We start from the raw sequence: 15,966 nt of genomic DNA on the forward strand, positions 1-15,966 counted from the left end.
TTAGTGTTACAGAAAGTGGGTTTACCTGATCCTGTTTTATATTGTTCTCCTGAGCTTTTGTGCATTTTGTGAGAGAAATGTTCCTATGTACAGGGTTGCAATTTCATTCAGCTGAAATAATGCTTTATCTCCACTAGTATGGTAAAGACGCTTACACCGCATGTCATCATTTTAATGTTAATCTTATGAGGAAAAACAGCGTACATAATTTGAATTTAATCACTGGTATGGCTCGCCTTTCCTTTAATAAGCCTTTTTACATTGCAGGAAATGAACATATAATTAATAACAGAGCGATAACGCCTTCATGCCTCTTTGGTAAGTGAGCAGCCGCGCTGCTTTTTCTTACTTCGTCTTTGATGCGTCGCTTTACTGAGCCAAGCCAGCACTAATGGTATTTGTCACACCTGAATCCAAATGACTTTAAGATCTTACACAACAGCAATGCTACATGTGAAATGTCTCAAACAGTATATGTGTGCTCACAGGGCCAATAGAATATTAATATCATGGTATTTAGAAGGATTTCCTTCTAATTATAACCAGAAAGGGCAATTAATGGAGTACAAATACAAATACTTTGGTATGCATAGTTTACATAAGGACTTATTTTTCTAAAGACTTTCACTTACTACATTTTAACAAAAACATTACATTTTAAAAACTGCCTCATTGATTTCTTCAACTTTAAAGAAGAGAAAAGACTTGACAGTATCTGAGAGAAGTAAGAGAAGTAAAGCCAACTGCTGCAAACGCAACAAGAGCAAATGCAAAACTTCGCCAAGCGCCAAAAATCTTCTTAGCCAATTATTGGAAGTTATCTGGATACCTTGCTGAACATTTCTATGCCCAATAATAACACATGTACACCATTTCCTTTCTTTTTAACGAAAACTACAATGACATGTGCAATCTTTGTTGGGGTTATTAAGGAACCAACCAAGGAACAGTCCAATTACAAAACGTGATATGACATTTTTGAAATTTTGCCAATTAAATTTTCTAAACAAATCCAGAATCAGTATATTGATCCAGATTTCCTACAAGATGCAATGGAACATTCAATGGTGAAGGGTTATCTTTAGTTTAAACTGTGACAAAATGAATTTAAGTGTAACTAAAAGCCCAGGTTTTTGCTGACCTGGGGGAAATTTAAACATGCTTTGATTATGGGCGTTGATCCTATTAGGATACGCTTAAGTCTTACTACAAATACACGCACACACAAACCTGACGTGACGCACACACAACCCTGCAGACACAATAGCATGCATGTGCAAACAGCCCTACTCTCCAGCCATGAGCCTCAGAAAACCAACTCACACAGACATAAACCAAAAGGACCGACACTCTGTGACAAAAAGTACACACAGAGACAGACAGGGATACGCACACAATGTGGCTGTACATACACACATAGCTTGATCAACCATCTGATTAGACCAGAATCAGCTCTTCACAGAACAGAGTCAATGCAGTCTGCATGGAGCTGTCAATCAATGCCCCTCCTACCAAGTTTTATAGGAGGGGCTGGTTCAACAGTCCTAACTCGTTATGCAAGATGGTCCTACGACATCACAGAATCTCATTCTAAGCCAATAGAAAAATTCATTTGCAATGGCTGCGTTTTAACCCATAGAGGGCAGTCACTCTGACAGTCTGCCAAATTAAAATACTTTGACTAAAATGTTAAGACTTGGATTAATCAACATCACTATTTAATACCCAAATACATATGTATTTATTAAAGAAAAAGGGTGGTTTTGGGCTTTAGTTACTCTTTAAGTACAAACAAATGAAAAAAACAGCAGTGAAAATATGACCTCTTTGGTGGAGGTAATTAACAAAGAACGGATAATGACCTCTATTTAAACATAGGGATAATTGAATGTAGAATGGTTTGCTAACCAGGTTGGAGCCCTTATTGCCACCCAATTTGCAAAACTGCTGCAACATAATGTATGTGTTAGATACGTACAATCGTCTTGCCAAAATACTTATTGTTTACTGGTTCTGCCTAATATCAATGTACAGGAAACACTGTTGATCTACACAATAGTAGCCAAACAGTGAAATCTCTGCACAAACACAAGTGGGATTTTGTGCAGAGAAGAACAAAAGTACAAAACGCTTTGTTGAAATTGAACACACACGAGAGGGCAGGAAATTCAAACCGTGCATTGTTGCTATTGAATTGAATTGAACACTTAATGTAAATCCTGAGTAGGACAGAAGAAAGAGTATTATTTGCCCCGAATGGTTTCTCAAAAGAAGCTTTAAGTGATGCAGAACCTTAAACGAGAAGGAAAACAGCACCGAGTAAAGTGTTTGAAGTGGATATTGTTTACAATTGAAGAGCCCAAAACTCTTTATCCCAACATAGCTGTGTCCTGCTGCTAAAGTGACAAACCACATTAGTCCTTTACTATTTGTTATTTAACAAATCCTGTCTGAAAGGAGGCAAAGCACAGACAGCATCAACTCAATTCCAGCACATTTTATTTCACCGAGTGTTGATGTCATTAAAATGTACACCCTCTATAACTAAGTGCCAGTCATATTATGGAAGATCTTTGTGGTGCTGTTTGAATTACATTAAGGTAGCGTGAGATAGATTTCAAACAGCTCGGTGTAGGTGAGAAATGAAGCCCTCAGTTACTCCATTAGGTTGGTTTCTAATTAATATCACAGAGTGAGTTCACTGTGTAAATATCAAAGGGGGAACGTGAGCTGAAAAAGTTGGGGAATTTTGCGGCGGCTGATGGGTTTGGACTAAATTCATTCACGCATGCATAAAAGATGAAATCCTGCATTTTAATCTCATACTAAACAAGATTTGAACACACGGTTCTATAATAGACCTGACGAAGGAAGTTTTATGAGCACATGCAGGGCCTTAAAAACCTCAGATTATTAAAAAAATATTTTCGCACATTCATGGATGTGTATATTAATGGTTAAAAAAGTTGAGTTGCTATTAATGAGGTGCAGCGTGCCTCATGATCCATCTGCATAAATACAGTGACAGAGCTCGTGGGGAGCCGCTTCTTATATCATCACAAAGACAAACTCAAGTCATCTGACTTTTAATTACCTCACAAGTATTTACATCTATTTGCAAATGTGATGAGTGTGAAAACAAATGGAGCAGGAAAATACCTATTAGGTGCCACATCTGGAGGGAAGGTTCACACCCAGATTCAGGATTAGGAAGATGGTTTGAATTTTCTGGCCATCGATGTAGATCTGCTGTCAAATACAGACAGAATGACGTGACATCAGTACATTTCCAGTGGTGCAGAATAAAAGACAAGCATTATCCACTTTCTTAACAGTTTGGATTAAAGATATGCATTGTAAAATATTTTTAAAGGGGTTAATTCAATTTGCAAACAATATCGTTACAACATACATACAACTTCTGCAGTGCTGAAATATCTTTCATTCACCATTTTTCAGTTACAGTTACGTTTTTAATTACCCATGTTCAATTACAACTCATTTACGATTACAGTGACCAGCATTTTTTCCCAATACAATTAAATTACAATTATCTTTTATCCTCAGAAAGTCAATTACAAGTATGATAGATAGATAGATAGATAGATAGATATTATGATAACGGGTTATAAATCAGCTGTAAAATACACTAAAAACAAATATCTAATTTCTATCCAATGTATTGGTTACCTTGTCAGGCTTCATAATATAGGTTATAGGTTTTAATATTTTTGTTGTGGCATCTGAGCCTCGTTTATGTCGGTATACCCATATTTTTTTTTTTTTTTTTTTTTTTTTTAAATGGTAAGATGTGGGAACGTTTATAAGCAGGTATAAATGCAGAACAAGAGGGCAAAATGCCATAAGAGAGTTTGCTGATATTTTCTATTGCAAATTCATGAAAGACTTTTCCTTTGTTGGAGAAAAAAAACAAGGACGATCCAAACAAAGGTGTTATGCAGCGAGGTGAGAAACCTTCTGCCTGCACACACAGCAAATGATGGTCCTCCATTAAAGGTGCAAAAAGAAAGGTGAGTGCATTGAAGCCCATTGAGATTTCTCACATGTCTCATCTTCCCATTATAGCAAAATGCGGACACATGTTACATTTCCTCTGCTTTCATCTTTCCCTCCATACTTTAATGACCAAAGTGAAAAATAGATTCTCTATTTTCATGATTTGCACATGCACCTCTAATTTCCTCATTGTAAAATGATGTCCAAGTAGTTATTTTAATCACATAACTATGAGGAAGGAACAAAACAATAATGAACAACGCTGCATGAAAGGATAATAGGATCCAATCAAGGATAGCTTTTTGGCCTTTGCTGCTTTTGCTTTATTAATAGAAAAAAAAAGGTTTTTGGCTGTATTCATCCACTTGCTTGTATTTGTGCTCAGCAGAATAAAATAATACGCCTTTCGAGTAGATCAACAAAGCCACAGTCAGATCATGGGTTTATATCTTACTTTAAATGTAACTTATCACACGAATAATCACTTTCTATAAAAGTTTGGTAAATTGGCAAATTACCCTGCCTGTCTGCCAGAAAAGAGGATTTAAAAATATGTTCTTAAATGTCCAACATTCTCTCCCAGTGTTTAAGGAGCTTACATATACAGTATATGAGAGAAAGGCATATCTTTATTAAATATGTGGTAACTTGAGTGTCCACTGGCACACAAAACGTGAAATAAACCCATCCAGTCCTTTGTTTGTGGTGCGTGTAAATCTTACAACATAGAGAAAAGTATGTACGTTGGGATGAAAGGGGAGTGTTCATGGGCGTGTCAAACAAGCTTGGAGTTTCTTAAAGAGACAGAGGCAAAATTGAAGCGTCATAAACAGTGTTACAACAGAGGGACATTTCTTTTAAGGCATTTTTGATATTTGCTGCATTTTCCAAACAATTTTGGGTAGCATAGTTATTTGAGTATGATATAGAATGGTACTATGTGCCTGAAAAAAACATGACCCACCCCTTTAAATATTTTAAGAGAAAAAAACGAGTGTTTTTGGAAAAATAAGACTTCTTCGAACTGATTGAGATATAAAATGCAGTCAGGTAATAATTCATGTTTTTTCTGTTATATTAGTTTCTCTTTAGAGCCGGATTGGATGTTCAAAAGGGCCAGATTTGGCCCCGGGGCCTTAAATTTGATGCTTTCTCTGATCTAAAATTCAATGAATGATCTAGATTTGATGATCTAATGTTGGAGAGGTTTTTTTTTTTCTCTCACTCTGCGGCAAAGAGATACCAGATTTAGAGGGAATTCTATCTGGAGTCGGGCTTCCTCTGAGCTATGTTTGTCTCAGCATGCCTGCCTTAAGGCCTGGTTCAAAGGCTAAGCAAAGATAAAAGTCTGCAGCATTAAATAAGTAGGAAGGGCTGGGTGTTTGTCATTGCTTGTTAAAAACAAACTGTTGGAGATCATTGAAGGTCCCACGCTTCCACAACACAGACGTCAGGTTGTGAGGAAATCAAGTGGAGGCACTTCTAATCAAAAATAAAACCCCCGTATCAGTTCCTTCTCTGGGGGTTGACTGATGTTGCTCTGGTCTCAATATGTGTCACGCAACGCATTACAAGGCGTCCTCAAGGCATGCTGCCATCATCATAAGGGTCAAAACAACTTTTTAAATAACATCATAAATATGAGGCTTCAATAGAAAATGTATTTTTTTTCCGTCCAAAGCAGGGGGTGTTCAACCACTGAAGGGAAGAGCATTCATGAATGTCTGAGCAATAGAAGCCAGGCAAAGGTTAGCTGAAATTAGGAGAAGAGAACGATGCAAATAAGGATAAGTGTGATTCAAAAGCAGCATCCAGAATCGATGGAAATTACTTTTGGGAACATTTTCTCAGTGTGACTTTTTATGTCGGTTAAATGGCAATTTCCATTAGCGCTCGCTTAGGAAAGACGAAGAAGAAGAAAAAAAAAAAAACCCCTGGATGTCAATTTCCATCAACGTTAGATTCCTTGGAGATTGAAGCTATGAAAATGCAAATGGGAATATTTCCTTTTCATTAAACGCTGGTAATTAATTTCTTTAACAACAGACGACTTCTTCCACCACACGTTAATGTCATTGGTCTGCAGAGGCATATTCGTAGCCTTCGCAGAATTAGCACAATTAACCAGTTGCTGAGTAACGATCACACCAGTATTGGAGATGGCTCCGGGCTTTTTACTCCCCATTTCAGCTACATTATAGCTAAGTGCCTGACAATAGTGGAGCCATATTTGTTCAATCTACAGAGGCATGAATTATTGATGCTGTATCTGTTGCCACTTCCCTTGGGTACTGTCACTTCTTCATGACGTTGGATAATAAAAAGGGAAGTGATTTGCAATTTCTCCGGAAAATGTCTCTCTCCAGCTGGACAGTCTGTGTCCTTTCTGCTAACGAAGCACTGCCAAGCCTCTCATGAAATATAATAAAACAGATACTGTTCAAAGCAAAAAGGGATTTTTGACTGTCACTATATACAGAGGATTGACAGTGTTCCCAAAGGGGGATGTTGCAAACACAGTTGATGCACATTGTTGCTGTGGCTGTCAAGTAGAAATATCAGGACAGATGATACACAAACCCCAAGCTAGTCAAATATACACCATACGATAGCATTTTTCAGGTTTGCCATTGAAGGTAAAAACTTTCAAATATGGGACACATGCATGAGGGACTCAAACATTTTGGTATTTAATAGGTGTGTAAATCACCAGTTTGACAATGATACAACATGATATGCTACAATATTTACTGTTATGTCAGAAAATACCAAGCAATTTTGATGTTTTGTTTATGTTATTGCTGAATCGTTCCAGGCATTTAAAGTGTAACTACACCCCTTTGTTTTTGCTGACCTGCCACTAGAAGGAAATTCAAACAATGCCTTGATTATGGGCGGGGCTGCTGGAGCAGTTAAAGCACGCCCACTCTATACTATAAAATCGCCAATGAACATTCTATGCTATGCTAACTAGCAATTCAATAATCATTTTACATCTTTTTTTCACAATGATCTCAATCCAGGTGCTAGTTCCTATAAAAGGGGCGGGGCTAACAGTGCTTGTTTGTGACGCACAATGGTCCAATGACGTCACAGAATCTTGTTCTCAGCCAATAGCAAAATTAAATTGTAATAGCCAGGTTTCAACCCATAGAGGGCAGTCACTGTTACATTTTACAACTAAATACGACAAGATGAATTGGACCAGGATGAACCAACAGCACTACTTCATACCCAAATACATTTGTATTCAGCAGAAAAAAAAAGGGTTTTGTTACTCTTTCAATAAAATGCATTTTTTTAACCCCCCTAAAAAAACAAATCACAAATGATTTTAATCCATGGTTTGAGTTTCAATTAATTTTATTGGATTATTTATTTTATTTTTATTTATTCAGTTTATTTCCGACATGGTTACATTCACTTTTTTTTTTTTATTTTTTTTTTTTACATTTTTTGTACATGCCGAAAAAGGAGACGAGAGAAGCAGTTTGCTTATCTGGGTCCCATCCCCTGTTTTACCATCGCAAAGTAACATGGGTTTACATGTCTCTCTGGTCAAACATTCTTGAGTTGTTGAACAGTCCTTTCTTGTGTATTCTCATCTGTAGTCAGTGTTGTCTTGTTTTTATTCCTCTTCCTCTCTATCGTTGTTCATGTTGGCCTTGTTCCCTACCAGACGTTGTTAGCATTCCTCCAGTTCAAGAATAGTTCCTCTTTCGAAGTTGTTTGGAATTTTTTTTTTTTTTTTTTTTTTCCTTTTCATCCATAATGTCACCACTCGGGAATGTCTCTTTTGGACACACAAGTTTGCAGCTTGTTTTGTCTCTACAGGAAGGTTAATCCAGCTGTTAGTTCTATTGGCAGTGTTGTATTTTCCACTGTTAGATTTAACTTGTATAAACACATTATTATATCTTAGTTCATAAGCAAGGTAGTAATTTCATTGTATTATATCTTAGTTCATAAGCAAGGTAGTAATTTCATTGTATTATATCTTAGTTCATAAGCAAGGTAGTAATTTCATTGTATTATATCTTAGTTCATAAGCAAGGTAGTAATTTCATTGTATTATATCTTAGTTCATAAGCAAGGTAGTCATTTCATTGTACAGGAAAACGTGTTTCTAACTGCACATATGACAATAAACACTTTGAATTTAAATTGAATGTAATCCTTAATCACCCCACCACCTAGCAATTAAAATGAATAAATGACAGACCTTTTTTACTCTTGGTTTCCACATTTAATTCAGTCTCCGTAAAATAATCACAGTGAGTTTTGTTTCCAGTGTTTATATAGATCTGGGTCCATATCCATGATTACCATCGGTAATGTTGTTGTTTAGGTGGATCCTTCGTATTTTCCCAAGTCTTCCATCGTTTTGACGAGGATTGGTTTTCCGTCTTCTTCTCCCAGTGGTGTGATGTAAATCCTGCAGTTCCTTGTCCAAGTCTTCACAATTTTTCCTCCTTTTTTTATTTGGCGTGCCTTCCATGCAATGCTTGCATTTTGTTTCGTCAGGTTTTCATTGATGTACACCTTTGTTCCCTTGAGTTTATTTCCTTGCTTCAGTAGTTGTCCTTTAAATTTCATATTCGTGAAGGTTATTTTTACAGCTTTAGGCCTGTGATGATGACATCTTTCTCTCTTTCCTTTTGTTCCAGCTGTTCAACCCTGGCGTTCAACAATTTTATCTCTTCAGCATTTCTTTCATTCTTTTCTTTCAGTACCTTTGCTTCGCTTTGTAGTTTTTTCAGTGAGTTTTCCAGCGTCTTTTCCAACGACTTTATCTCGGCAGATAGGTTCCGTAGACCCTCGCATATCATCTCCTTGACCTCTTCCAAACCCGAATTGGGTTCTGAAGGGCCTCCCTGCGGTTTTTTCACCAGGCTGTTCAGCTGTAGCCAGCTGTAGCCAGCTGTAGCCAAGGTCGTGTTATCGGAGCGAATGAAAAACACGTCTGCTCTCTCCAAAGACCAGAGACTTGCTTAACCAATCAACATGTAAATTCAATATTAATGGATTGTTACAGTCCTGAGCCTGAGCAGATGTTGAACCAACAGTTCAGACTAGGCAGCATTAGACAGAGGTGACGAGTAACAAAGTAAACTGGTATCTGTACTTTACTTGAGCATTTTATTTTTATTTATTTTACTCCTTGCTTTTTTACACAAATATCTGTACTTTCTACTCCTTACATTTTAGAAATGAGCTTGTTACTTTTAAGGCCTTCGAAGATGACGTCACAACGTAAAAAGATCTGTTCCCTTAGTTTTATGGTTAATATTTTCAAGTTTTTAAAAATGTTAAACTGAGCATTAGCATTTGCATTTTATTTTTTACGTTTAGTCTTTAAATAGTGTTAAATTCTCCAGCTGTTCATAAAGGGTAACAGATTGAATTTATTTCCATGTATCAGTTTTGTACAAGTTGTTAAAACAATGAAATACACAGATAGATAGATACGTAGATAGATACGCAGATAGATACGCAGATAGATACGCAGATAGATACGCAGATAGATACACAGATAGATACGTAGATAGATACATAGATAGATATGCAGATAGACAGACAGATAGATAGATAGATAGATAGATAGATGGACAGATAGACAGACAGACAGACAGACAGATAGATAGATAAATAAATAGATAGATAGACAGATAGATACGCAGATAGATAGATAGATAGATAGATAGATAGATAGATAGATAGATAGATAGATAGATAGATAGATAGATAGGATTAGAACACACATTTAAAACAGTAATGAACTACTCCAGTCATTTTTATACAAGTATCTATACTTTTACTTGAGTGCTGAATACTAGTACTTTGGCCACCTCTGGTATTAGATGCACATAAGGAAGCAACACATCACTGACAGATGTTTGCATTCACTTCACAGACTGGCTGTTTACCATAAACACTAATAGCATTATTTACCAATCCAGCATTGAAAGTCTGTTTTCCTCCAACAGTTGGCTCAGGGTCATAGTCAGTGCAAGCTTTCACTCCTCTTGACACCACAGTGATGTCACTTGTTGTACAATATTCTCAACAGGCTCTAACCAGCACTGTCACATCCTCTTAACCCCTCCCCTTTCATCTGCTATTAACAATGCTACACCATGTGGCACGCCAGCACTTTGACAAGTTTAAGTCGTCTGTTGCTAACGAGAGATAATTCGAGTGCAAATTATAGTACAAAGTTCAAAATGGTTCATCAATAAGTCATGTGTGTATCCAGCATGGGGGATTGCATTAATAATCAAGAAACCAGCACAAAATCAGCCAGAAAACACTTTGTTTAAATGCTAATGAAAAACTGCAAAAGTTCAAAATAGGTTCAAGAAAAGCATTATGTTAAATTCAACCCTGCAAATATAAAATAAAAATGATCAGATAAAGACAAAGCGTAGGCCTCGTTTGCTCAAAAGAAGATGTGAGATGTTAAAATTGCCACTCAAAAGTTTGTTTTGATCATTCACTACTGTTAATACTGGGTTTATTGACATTGTCAGAAATGTTTTTAGAATGAAGTAAAAACACTTCTATGCATCCATCTACAGGACTCCACATCCCACAATGCAATGCGTGAAACTTTGCCAACAATGTCAATATGAGTGTTTACAGTGGAGATCAAAACAAAATTTTAAGCAGCAATCTTTGTAAAATTCTAGGTCAGTGAGGCCTACACACTACGTCTTCATCTGATAATAAAAAACTAAACTGTCCTCCTGCATGTATTGTAGATAGATCTGCAGACTGGGTTTCTTAATGGCTCTCGTTCAGCTTGGATAGCAAGGATTGAATTGAATTAAAAGTCTTTTCAAGAAGAGAAAATATGCTCTACATCCTAATCAAGCTTATAATGTCCTCAATGACTCCCTCTATGTATTACTAAACGCCTTTGGATCTCAGAGCTTGTGTCACATGTGGAACCATCAGTTGAGAATGAGGAGCGGTACAAAGTATCGCTTTCTTAAATCTGCCTCAGCCATGCTTTTTTTTCTTCTTCGTTTTTCCCTCAGGAACTTGGACGTTGATAAGCTCAGACAACCGTATCACACCACAGAGTGACAGTCTTTATTGCATGCACGGTGACTGGGGAGGGGCATCCTACACACTGAGTGATGAGTGAATAGTGAGGAACTAGGGTTTAGTTTAGTTTGGTTTATTTATTTAGCACAAATTAAAAACTAATCTGACAGTGCAGAACGAATGGTCTTTAGTTTGAGGACTGATCGTTCAGGCGCGGTAGTTTTTAATCTTGTATCTGAGTTGAGTCTTAAGCATGTCCTGCGTTTTCAGCAGCGTAGTTCAAAATAACCTTGATCTCAGCGCTGAAACAAACCTTTTTTTCCGTTGGTTTGTTTATGAGGGAAGAGAGAACACGTTCAGCACCATGGCCAGCACCAATGTCTTTCCTTTTTCTTCCTCAACAGAGATGGAAAGTCAAACAGTTTACAGTGTAGCACGTTGTCTTTTGTTCTTCATGTGATTTTCAATTATTGCGATCAGTTATTCTGCTTCTGGATAATAAAAGAGAGACAACACTGGAATGGTAAAGAAAAGCTCCTTTGTGTTTACGCTAGGCCTACTTTTTACTGAAAATCAATGAGAGCACCACATCGTGTTTACAAAACCATGTGTTTTCAACTCCTTGGAAGTTTTGCTTTACTTTTACATAGTTTTGCAACATTTCTACCAGGTTTTCTCAGTCACATTGTGTTTTAATCCTCGCTGTTGCAAACTTTTTTTTCCTATTTCCAGGCTGTTCACATAACACAAGGTTGCACTTTAGAATTTCAGTTACAAAATTATCTGTTAGAACAAAGAAATTATATGTTTCATAAGGTTATACATTGTATTGTCATATTTGTTTTGAAGAGAATGTATTCAGTTTGTATTAAGGCCATCTTAGAAGTGCAAGTGTTAACCTAAAGAACGAATACATAAAGGACTGGTTTGGAGTTCATCCTGTCAATAGTAAAAACATAGTTTCTAACTGAGCATTTCAAACCGATGGGAGTTCCAACGAAGCGTTAAGGCACAAAGTAAACCAATTGCCGCAGAGTGAACACAATCCAAAGTTCGACAAAAGATTATAGGAATTTTTATTGAAGATCGGAGCATTGTAAGGGAAAATAGTTTTTTGTGTTTAAGCTTCAGTTTGTATACTATGTTGCATCCAGAGAAAATACAAAGTGTAACAGCAAGGAAAGCAGATAATTGCTACAAACACTTTGAAATGACACGCAAAGTCCACCATACAAAGAGCAACCCAAGCTTCATCTTGCAAATTGATTTGGAGAAGTCGTTTTGTGCGCAAATTATGGATTTTATCACAATTACAGCTTAGGTAGCAAGAGGAGTCTCAAAGCACATTGTTCATTGTGTTTATGTTAAAGTTTTTGACAGCTTTATGTCATTTTTTGAGGCATGGGCAGTTATGAGTAATTTCTCTGAGATAGGAAACAAAGGATTCGGTTCGTCTCAGCAGTTTGCAAATTATAGCATAGGGAATAAAAGCAGTGTGGAGTCTTTTGTAGATGAACTGGGACGATAAAGCCAGCGTAATTTCAAGAGTTTGCCAAGAATATCACAAAAGTTGTCAGCTGGCTTACAAAAGAGAGAACCGACAGCAAGGATGGTGCAATGTGACGAGAGCTGGGAATGTTCTCGAGCATGTAAAAACACAAAAATAAAAGAAAACTGGTGCAGAACCTCCCAGTAACGTCAGTGAAATAAAGTACGGCCCCCTGGGAAAGGAATGAGTCTATGTGAATGCCAGCTAGAAAAAATAAACAATATAACATCTCAGAACAAGTGGATGTTAGTCTGCATTTTGGCCTTGGACCTTTAACACACAATATCTCCCTCACTTTGCAACCACCTACGTTCCATTTCTACTAAAAAGCAAACAAGGGACACAAACACGCTGAGATTCATCAGGAAAAGCTGCTAAGAAATAGCAACGTTTGATGTTCTGACCTTCCTCCCACAGCACCACATGCCACTTCAGTCCAGAAGCAGGGCCAGTACCGAGCAGCATGGAAGCAACATTTTGTACGATACACAGATCACTGGAAACCACAGATCACAACAGGAAATAACACTACAATAAAGTTTATATTTAGGGCCAACACAACACATACATCAGCTTTAAACTGATGCTAAATTTGGCATTAATTCAGGCCCCAAATCAAATTGTGTGAGGCATAATTGTAATCTACGTTGAATTACCTTTGAAACAATATTACATGACTATGTTCCCATAAATTTGGAAATGATCGGAAATGAGGGGTGGGCCCCTGAGCCTCATTTACAAAAAAGGTCTGTGAGCATCTCATCATATTCATTCATAGAGTGTTCATACCAAAAACTGTTGGCGGTTTCATACTCAACGTGTTTCCCTTCCCCATCTATTCATTTATTTTATTTTATTTTTAGTTTAGATTTTTGGAAACAACAGCTTTCTTGTTTCGGACGAATCCAGCATCTGGTGACGTGTGTAACAGCCAAAAGAAGCGCGGCCCGCGACCCACTGTGGTAAGCCACGAGTCGTTCTCTAACCCAGGTGCGAAGGCCAGAACCGCCTGGATCGGCTGAAGGGCTATACTCTGTTGAAACTCAACGGTGGCACGTCCCACTGCGTTTCTTCAACACAGCACCTCCAGGTCCAACCCTGACATCATCTTCAAGGTACCTGAACGAACTCTGATCAGCAAACTTGATCCACAATAGCTCACATACATACTTCCATAACTACACACTTACATACATTCACAACACGTTCACACAGTTCATCTCATTAATGTTTGTCTGTTCCCCCGTCTGTCTTCCCCTCTTTGTTTTATGAGCTCTCTTTATGATTTTATTCTTTAATTTTATGATCTTATTATTCGAATATGTATCCTGCATTTGTATTCAATATTAACTAGCATTCTCCTAGAATAGTGATTTCACTTTTTACATATAATCCTCACTTTTATTAGCCTAGAAATGCATTTTATCATGACATTTTGACTGTGTTAATTGTTGAGTTTTGAATAAAAGGTTAAAACGTAATCTTTGATTCCTCTGATTCATTAAAACTGTGTATTAAGGTGTAGATATTGCTGTACAAATCTACTTCCCTGGTTTCACATTAATGGGTTTAGTCTAAAAACTTAGACATATTTCTCCTGTTAAAAGGAGTGGCACCCCGGCAAAAGTTGAAGTAATATTAATAATTATAATTCATATTTTCATTCATATAACCCATTATAAATAACCCTTATCTTGCTACAATGAGTATTTTTTTTTTTTAAATGATTAATGGACATTGTGAAACTACAAAAAAAATGAAATGACAAGACAACAATCAAATGCATCACATCATCATAGCCGACCAATCAGATTAAAAGTAATGCACCGCACCAAAACAGCATTGAATGGAGGTTATTTTCTCAGTTTTAGAGTCCATAAATTTAGCTATATTACTTATTTTTAGCCTGATAATCTTTTCATTTTGAATTGAATTAATTGGTGTTGTTTAATTAAAAGAAAAAACAATTGCACATTTTGACAAACCATGTATTTTCTACAGATGCCTTTGTGGAAAATCAATTAAGAGGTGGAAAAAACAACTTCTCAGAGTCAGAAGTGAAAAAGTAAGTGTGCCCTCTCACCAACAGGTATGGTAGCCACACCCCCCCACACCCACACCCACACACAGATACACACGTGAAGATCCCTGAAATCTTTATTATAACGCAACAATTGATTTTTAGCTGTATTGTCAATTTCAGACATGCCCAAGCCTGACTCAGTCTTCTCATACTGAATAATTTTGCAATTAGAAAGGCCATGTTTCAGCCAATCAACTGAGGGTCATGTCTCAAAATGCCGACAGGGCTCCAGAGTGTTATACTGTCGATTGGAAAAAGTCCCATTAGTTCACGGGGTGTTTTTCTGCTGCTGACCTGTGCTGTGATCCTTCTGTGGTGACGGATAAGGGAAAATAACACTGTTTCTCAGCAGGGACCACTAAAGCATGTAATTCATTCATTAATCCCTCTCGCCTCTGATTAACAATATGCGTGTATGACAGATAAAAGGTTTAAATAAGAGTATATTACAAATACAAGCTTGTGACACTGATATATGAAATATTCCTGGAATAAAACATGACAGAATGAGTCTAACATGGCATTAAACTGCCTTTTAAATAACCAAATGGATATTGATTCTAAATTGTACATCGCACTAAGGATGAAACCAATCAGAGTGTAAGACAGACAGACGGAGATTATTTTACAGGATTCAATTAAATATAACCTATGAATAATGTACCTACATTCTTCTTTGTATTACACTGTTTTTATTGTAAAGTTACATTTCAAATAAAAACAGAATAACGCTAACTAACGAACACATTCGCAACGTCAGGAAAACTTGTTTTTAGCAGGATTCACTTCGGTTTTTAGTCGTAGTTTGACAAACACAAACACTAACATTTGGATGTTGGATATTTGACTCTTTGGGTTCATGTTCTCTCTCTAAAAAAAAAAAAAAAACCCAGTAACTTCCCCCACTCACAGAGGATTGTACGGTAATGACTTTGCAACAATTGACACGTCACTGGCTTTAATTTAATTAACTTAAATCTTTAACGGCCTAATTGTTTGTGACAGGACGCTCAGCGAGACATGGGCGAGGAGGGTGATGGGGTAAACGATACGGTGACGAGTTATTAATGCGTTTCTTAATTGAACTGGAAGCCGATGAGCAGCAATCCTGATTACAGCTAATTTCAAGGATTCTCTCGCTTTATCTATATTGATCAACATTTTTCCGCTGGTTTTTCGAAGCCACGTTTTGTTTTTCTTCTTGTTCTTTTTCTGTGAGGCCCACCAACAGCCCCAGCCGAGTCCCAGTGGGCTGTTTATAATGAAA

The 15,966-nt window shown here is 37.0% G+C and overlaps 1 long non-coding RNA gene across 1 annotated transcript in view; it reads right to left on the minus strand.

Annotated features, from left to right (window-relative positions):
* LOC114478543 (uncharacterized) overlaps positions 1–15,966 on the minus strand; it is a 36,553-nt gene that overhangs the window by 2,620 nt on the left and 17,967 nt on the right. Inside the window, exon 2 of the long non-coding RNA XR_003675870.1 lies at positions 3,160–3,249. This is a non-coding gene — a long non-coding RNA (uncharacterized LOC114478543). The remainder of the gene's footprint in view (positions 1–3,159; positions 3,250–15,966) is intronic.

This window comes from Gouania willdenowi, chromosome 2 (genome assembly GCF_900634775.1).
Source record: "Gouania willdenowi chromosome 2, fGouWil2.1, whole genome shotgun sequence".
Classification (NCBI taxonomy): domain Eukaryota; kingdom Metazoa; phylum Chordata; class Actinopteri; order Blenniiformes; family Gobiesocidae; genus Gouania; species Gouania willdenowi.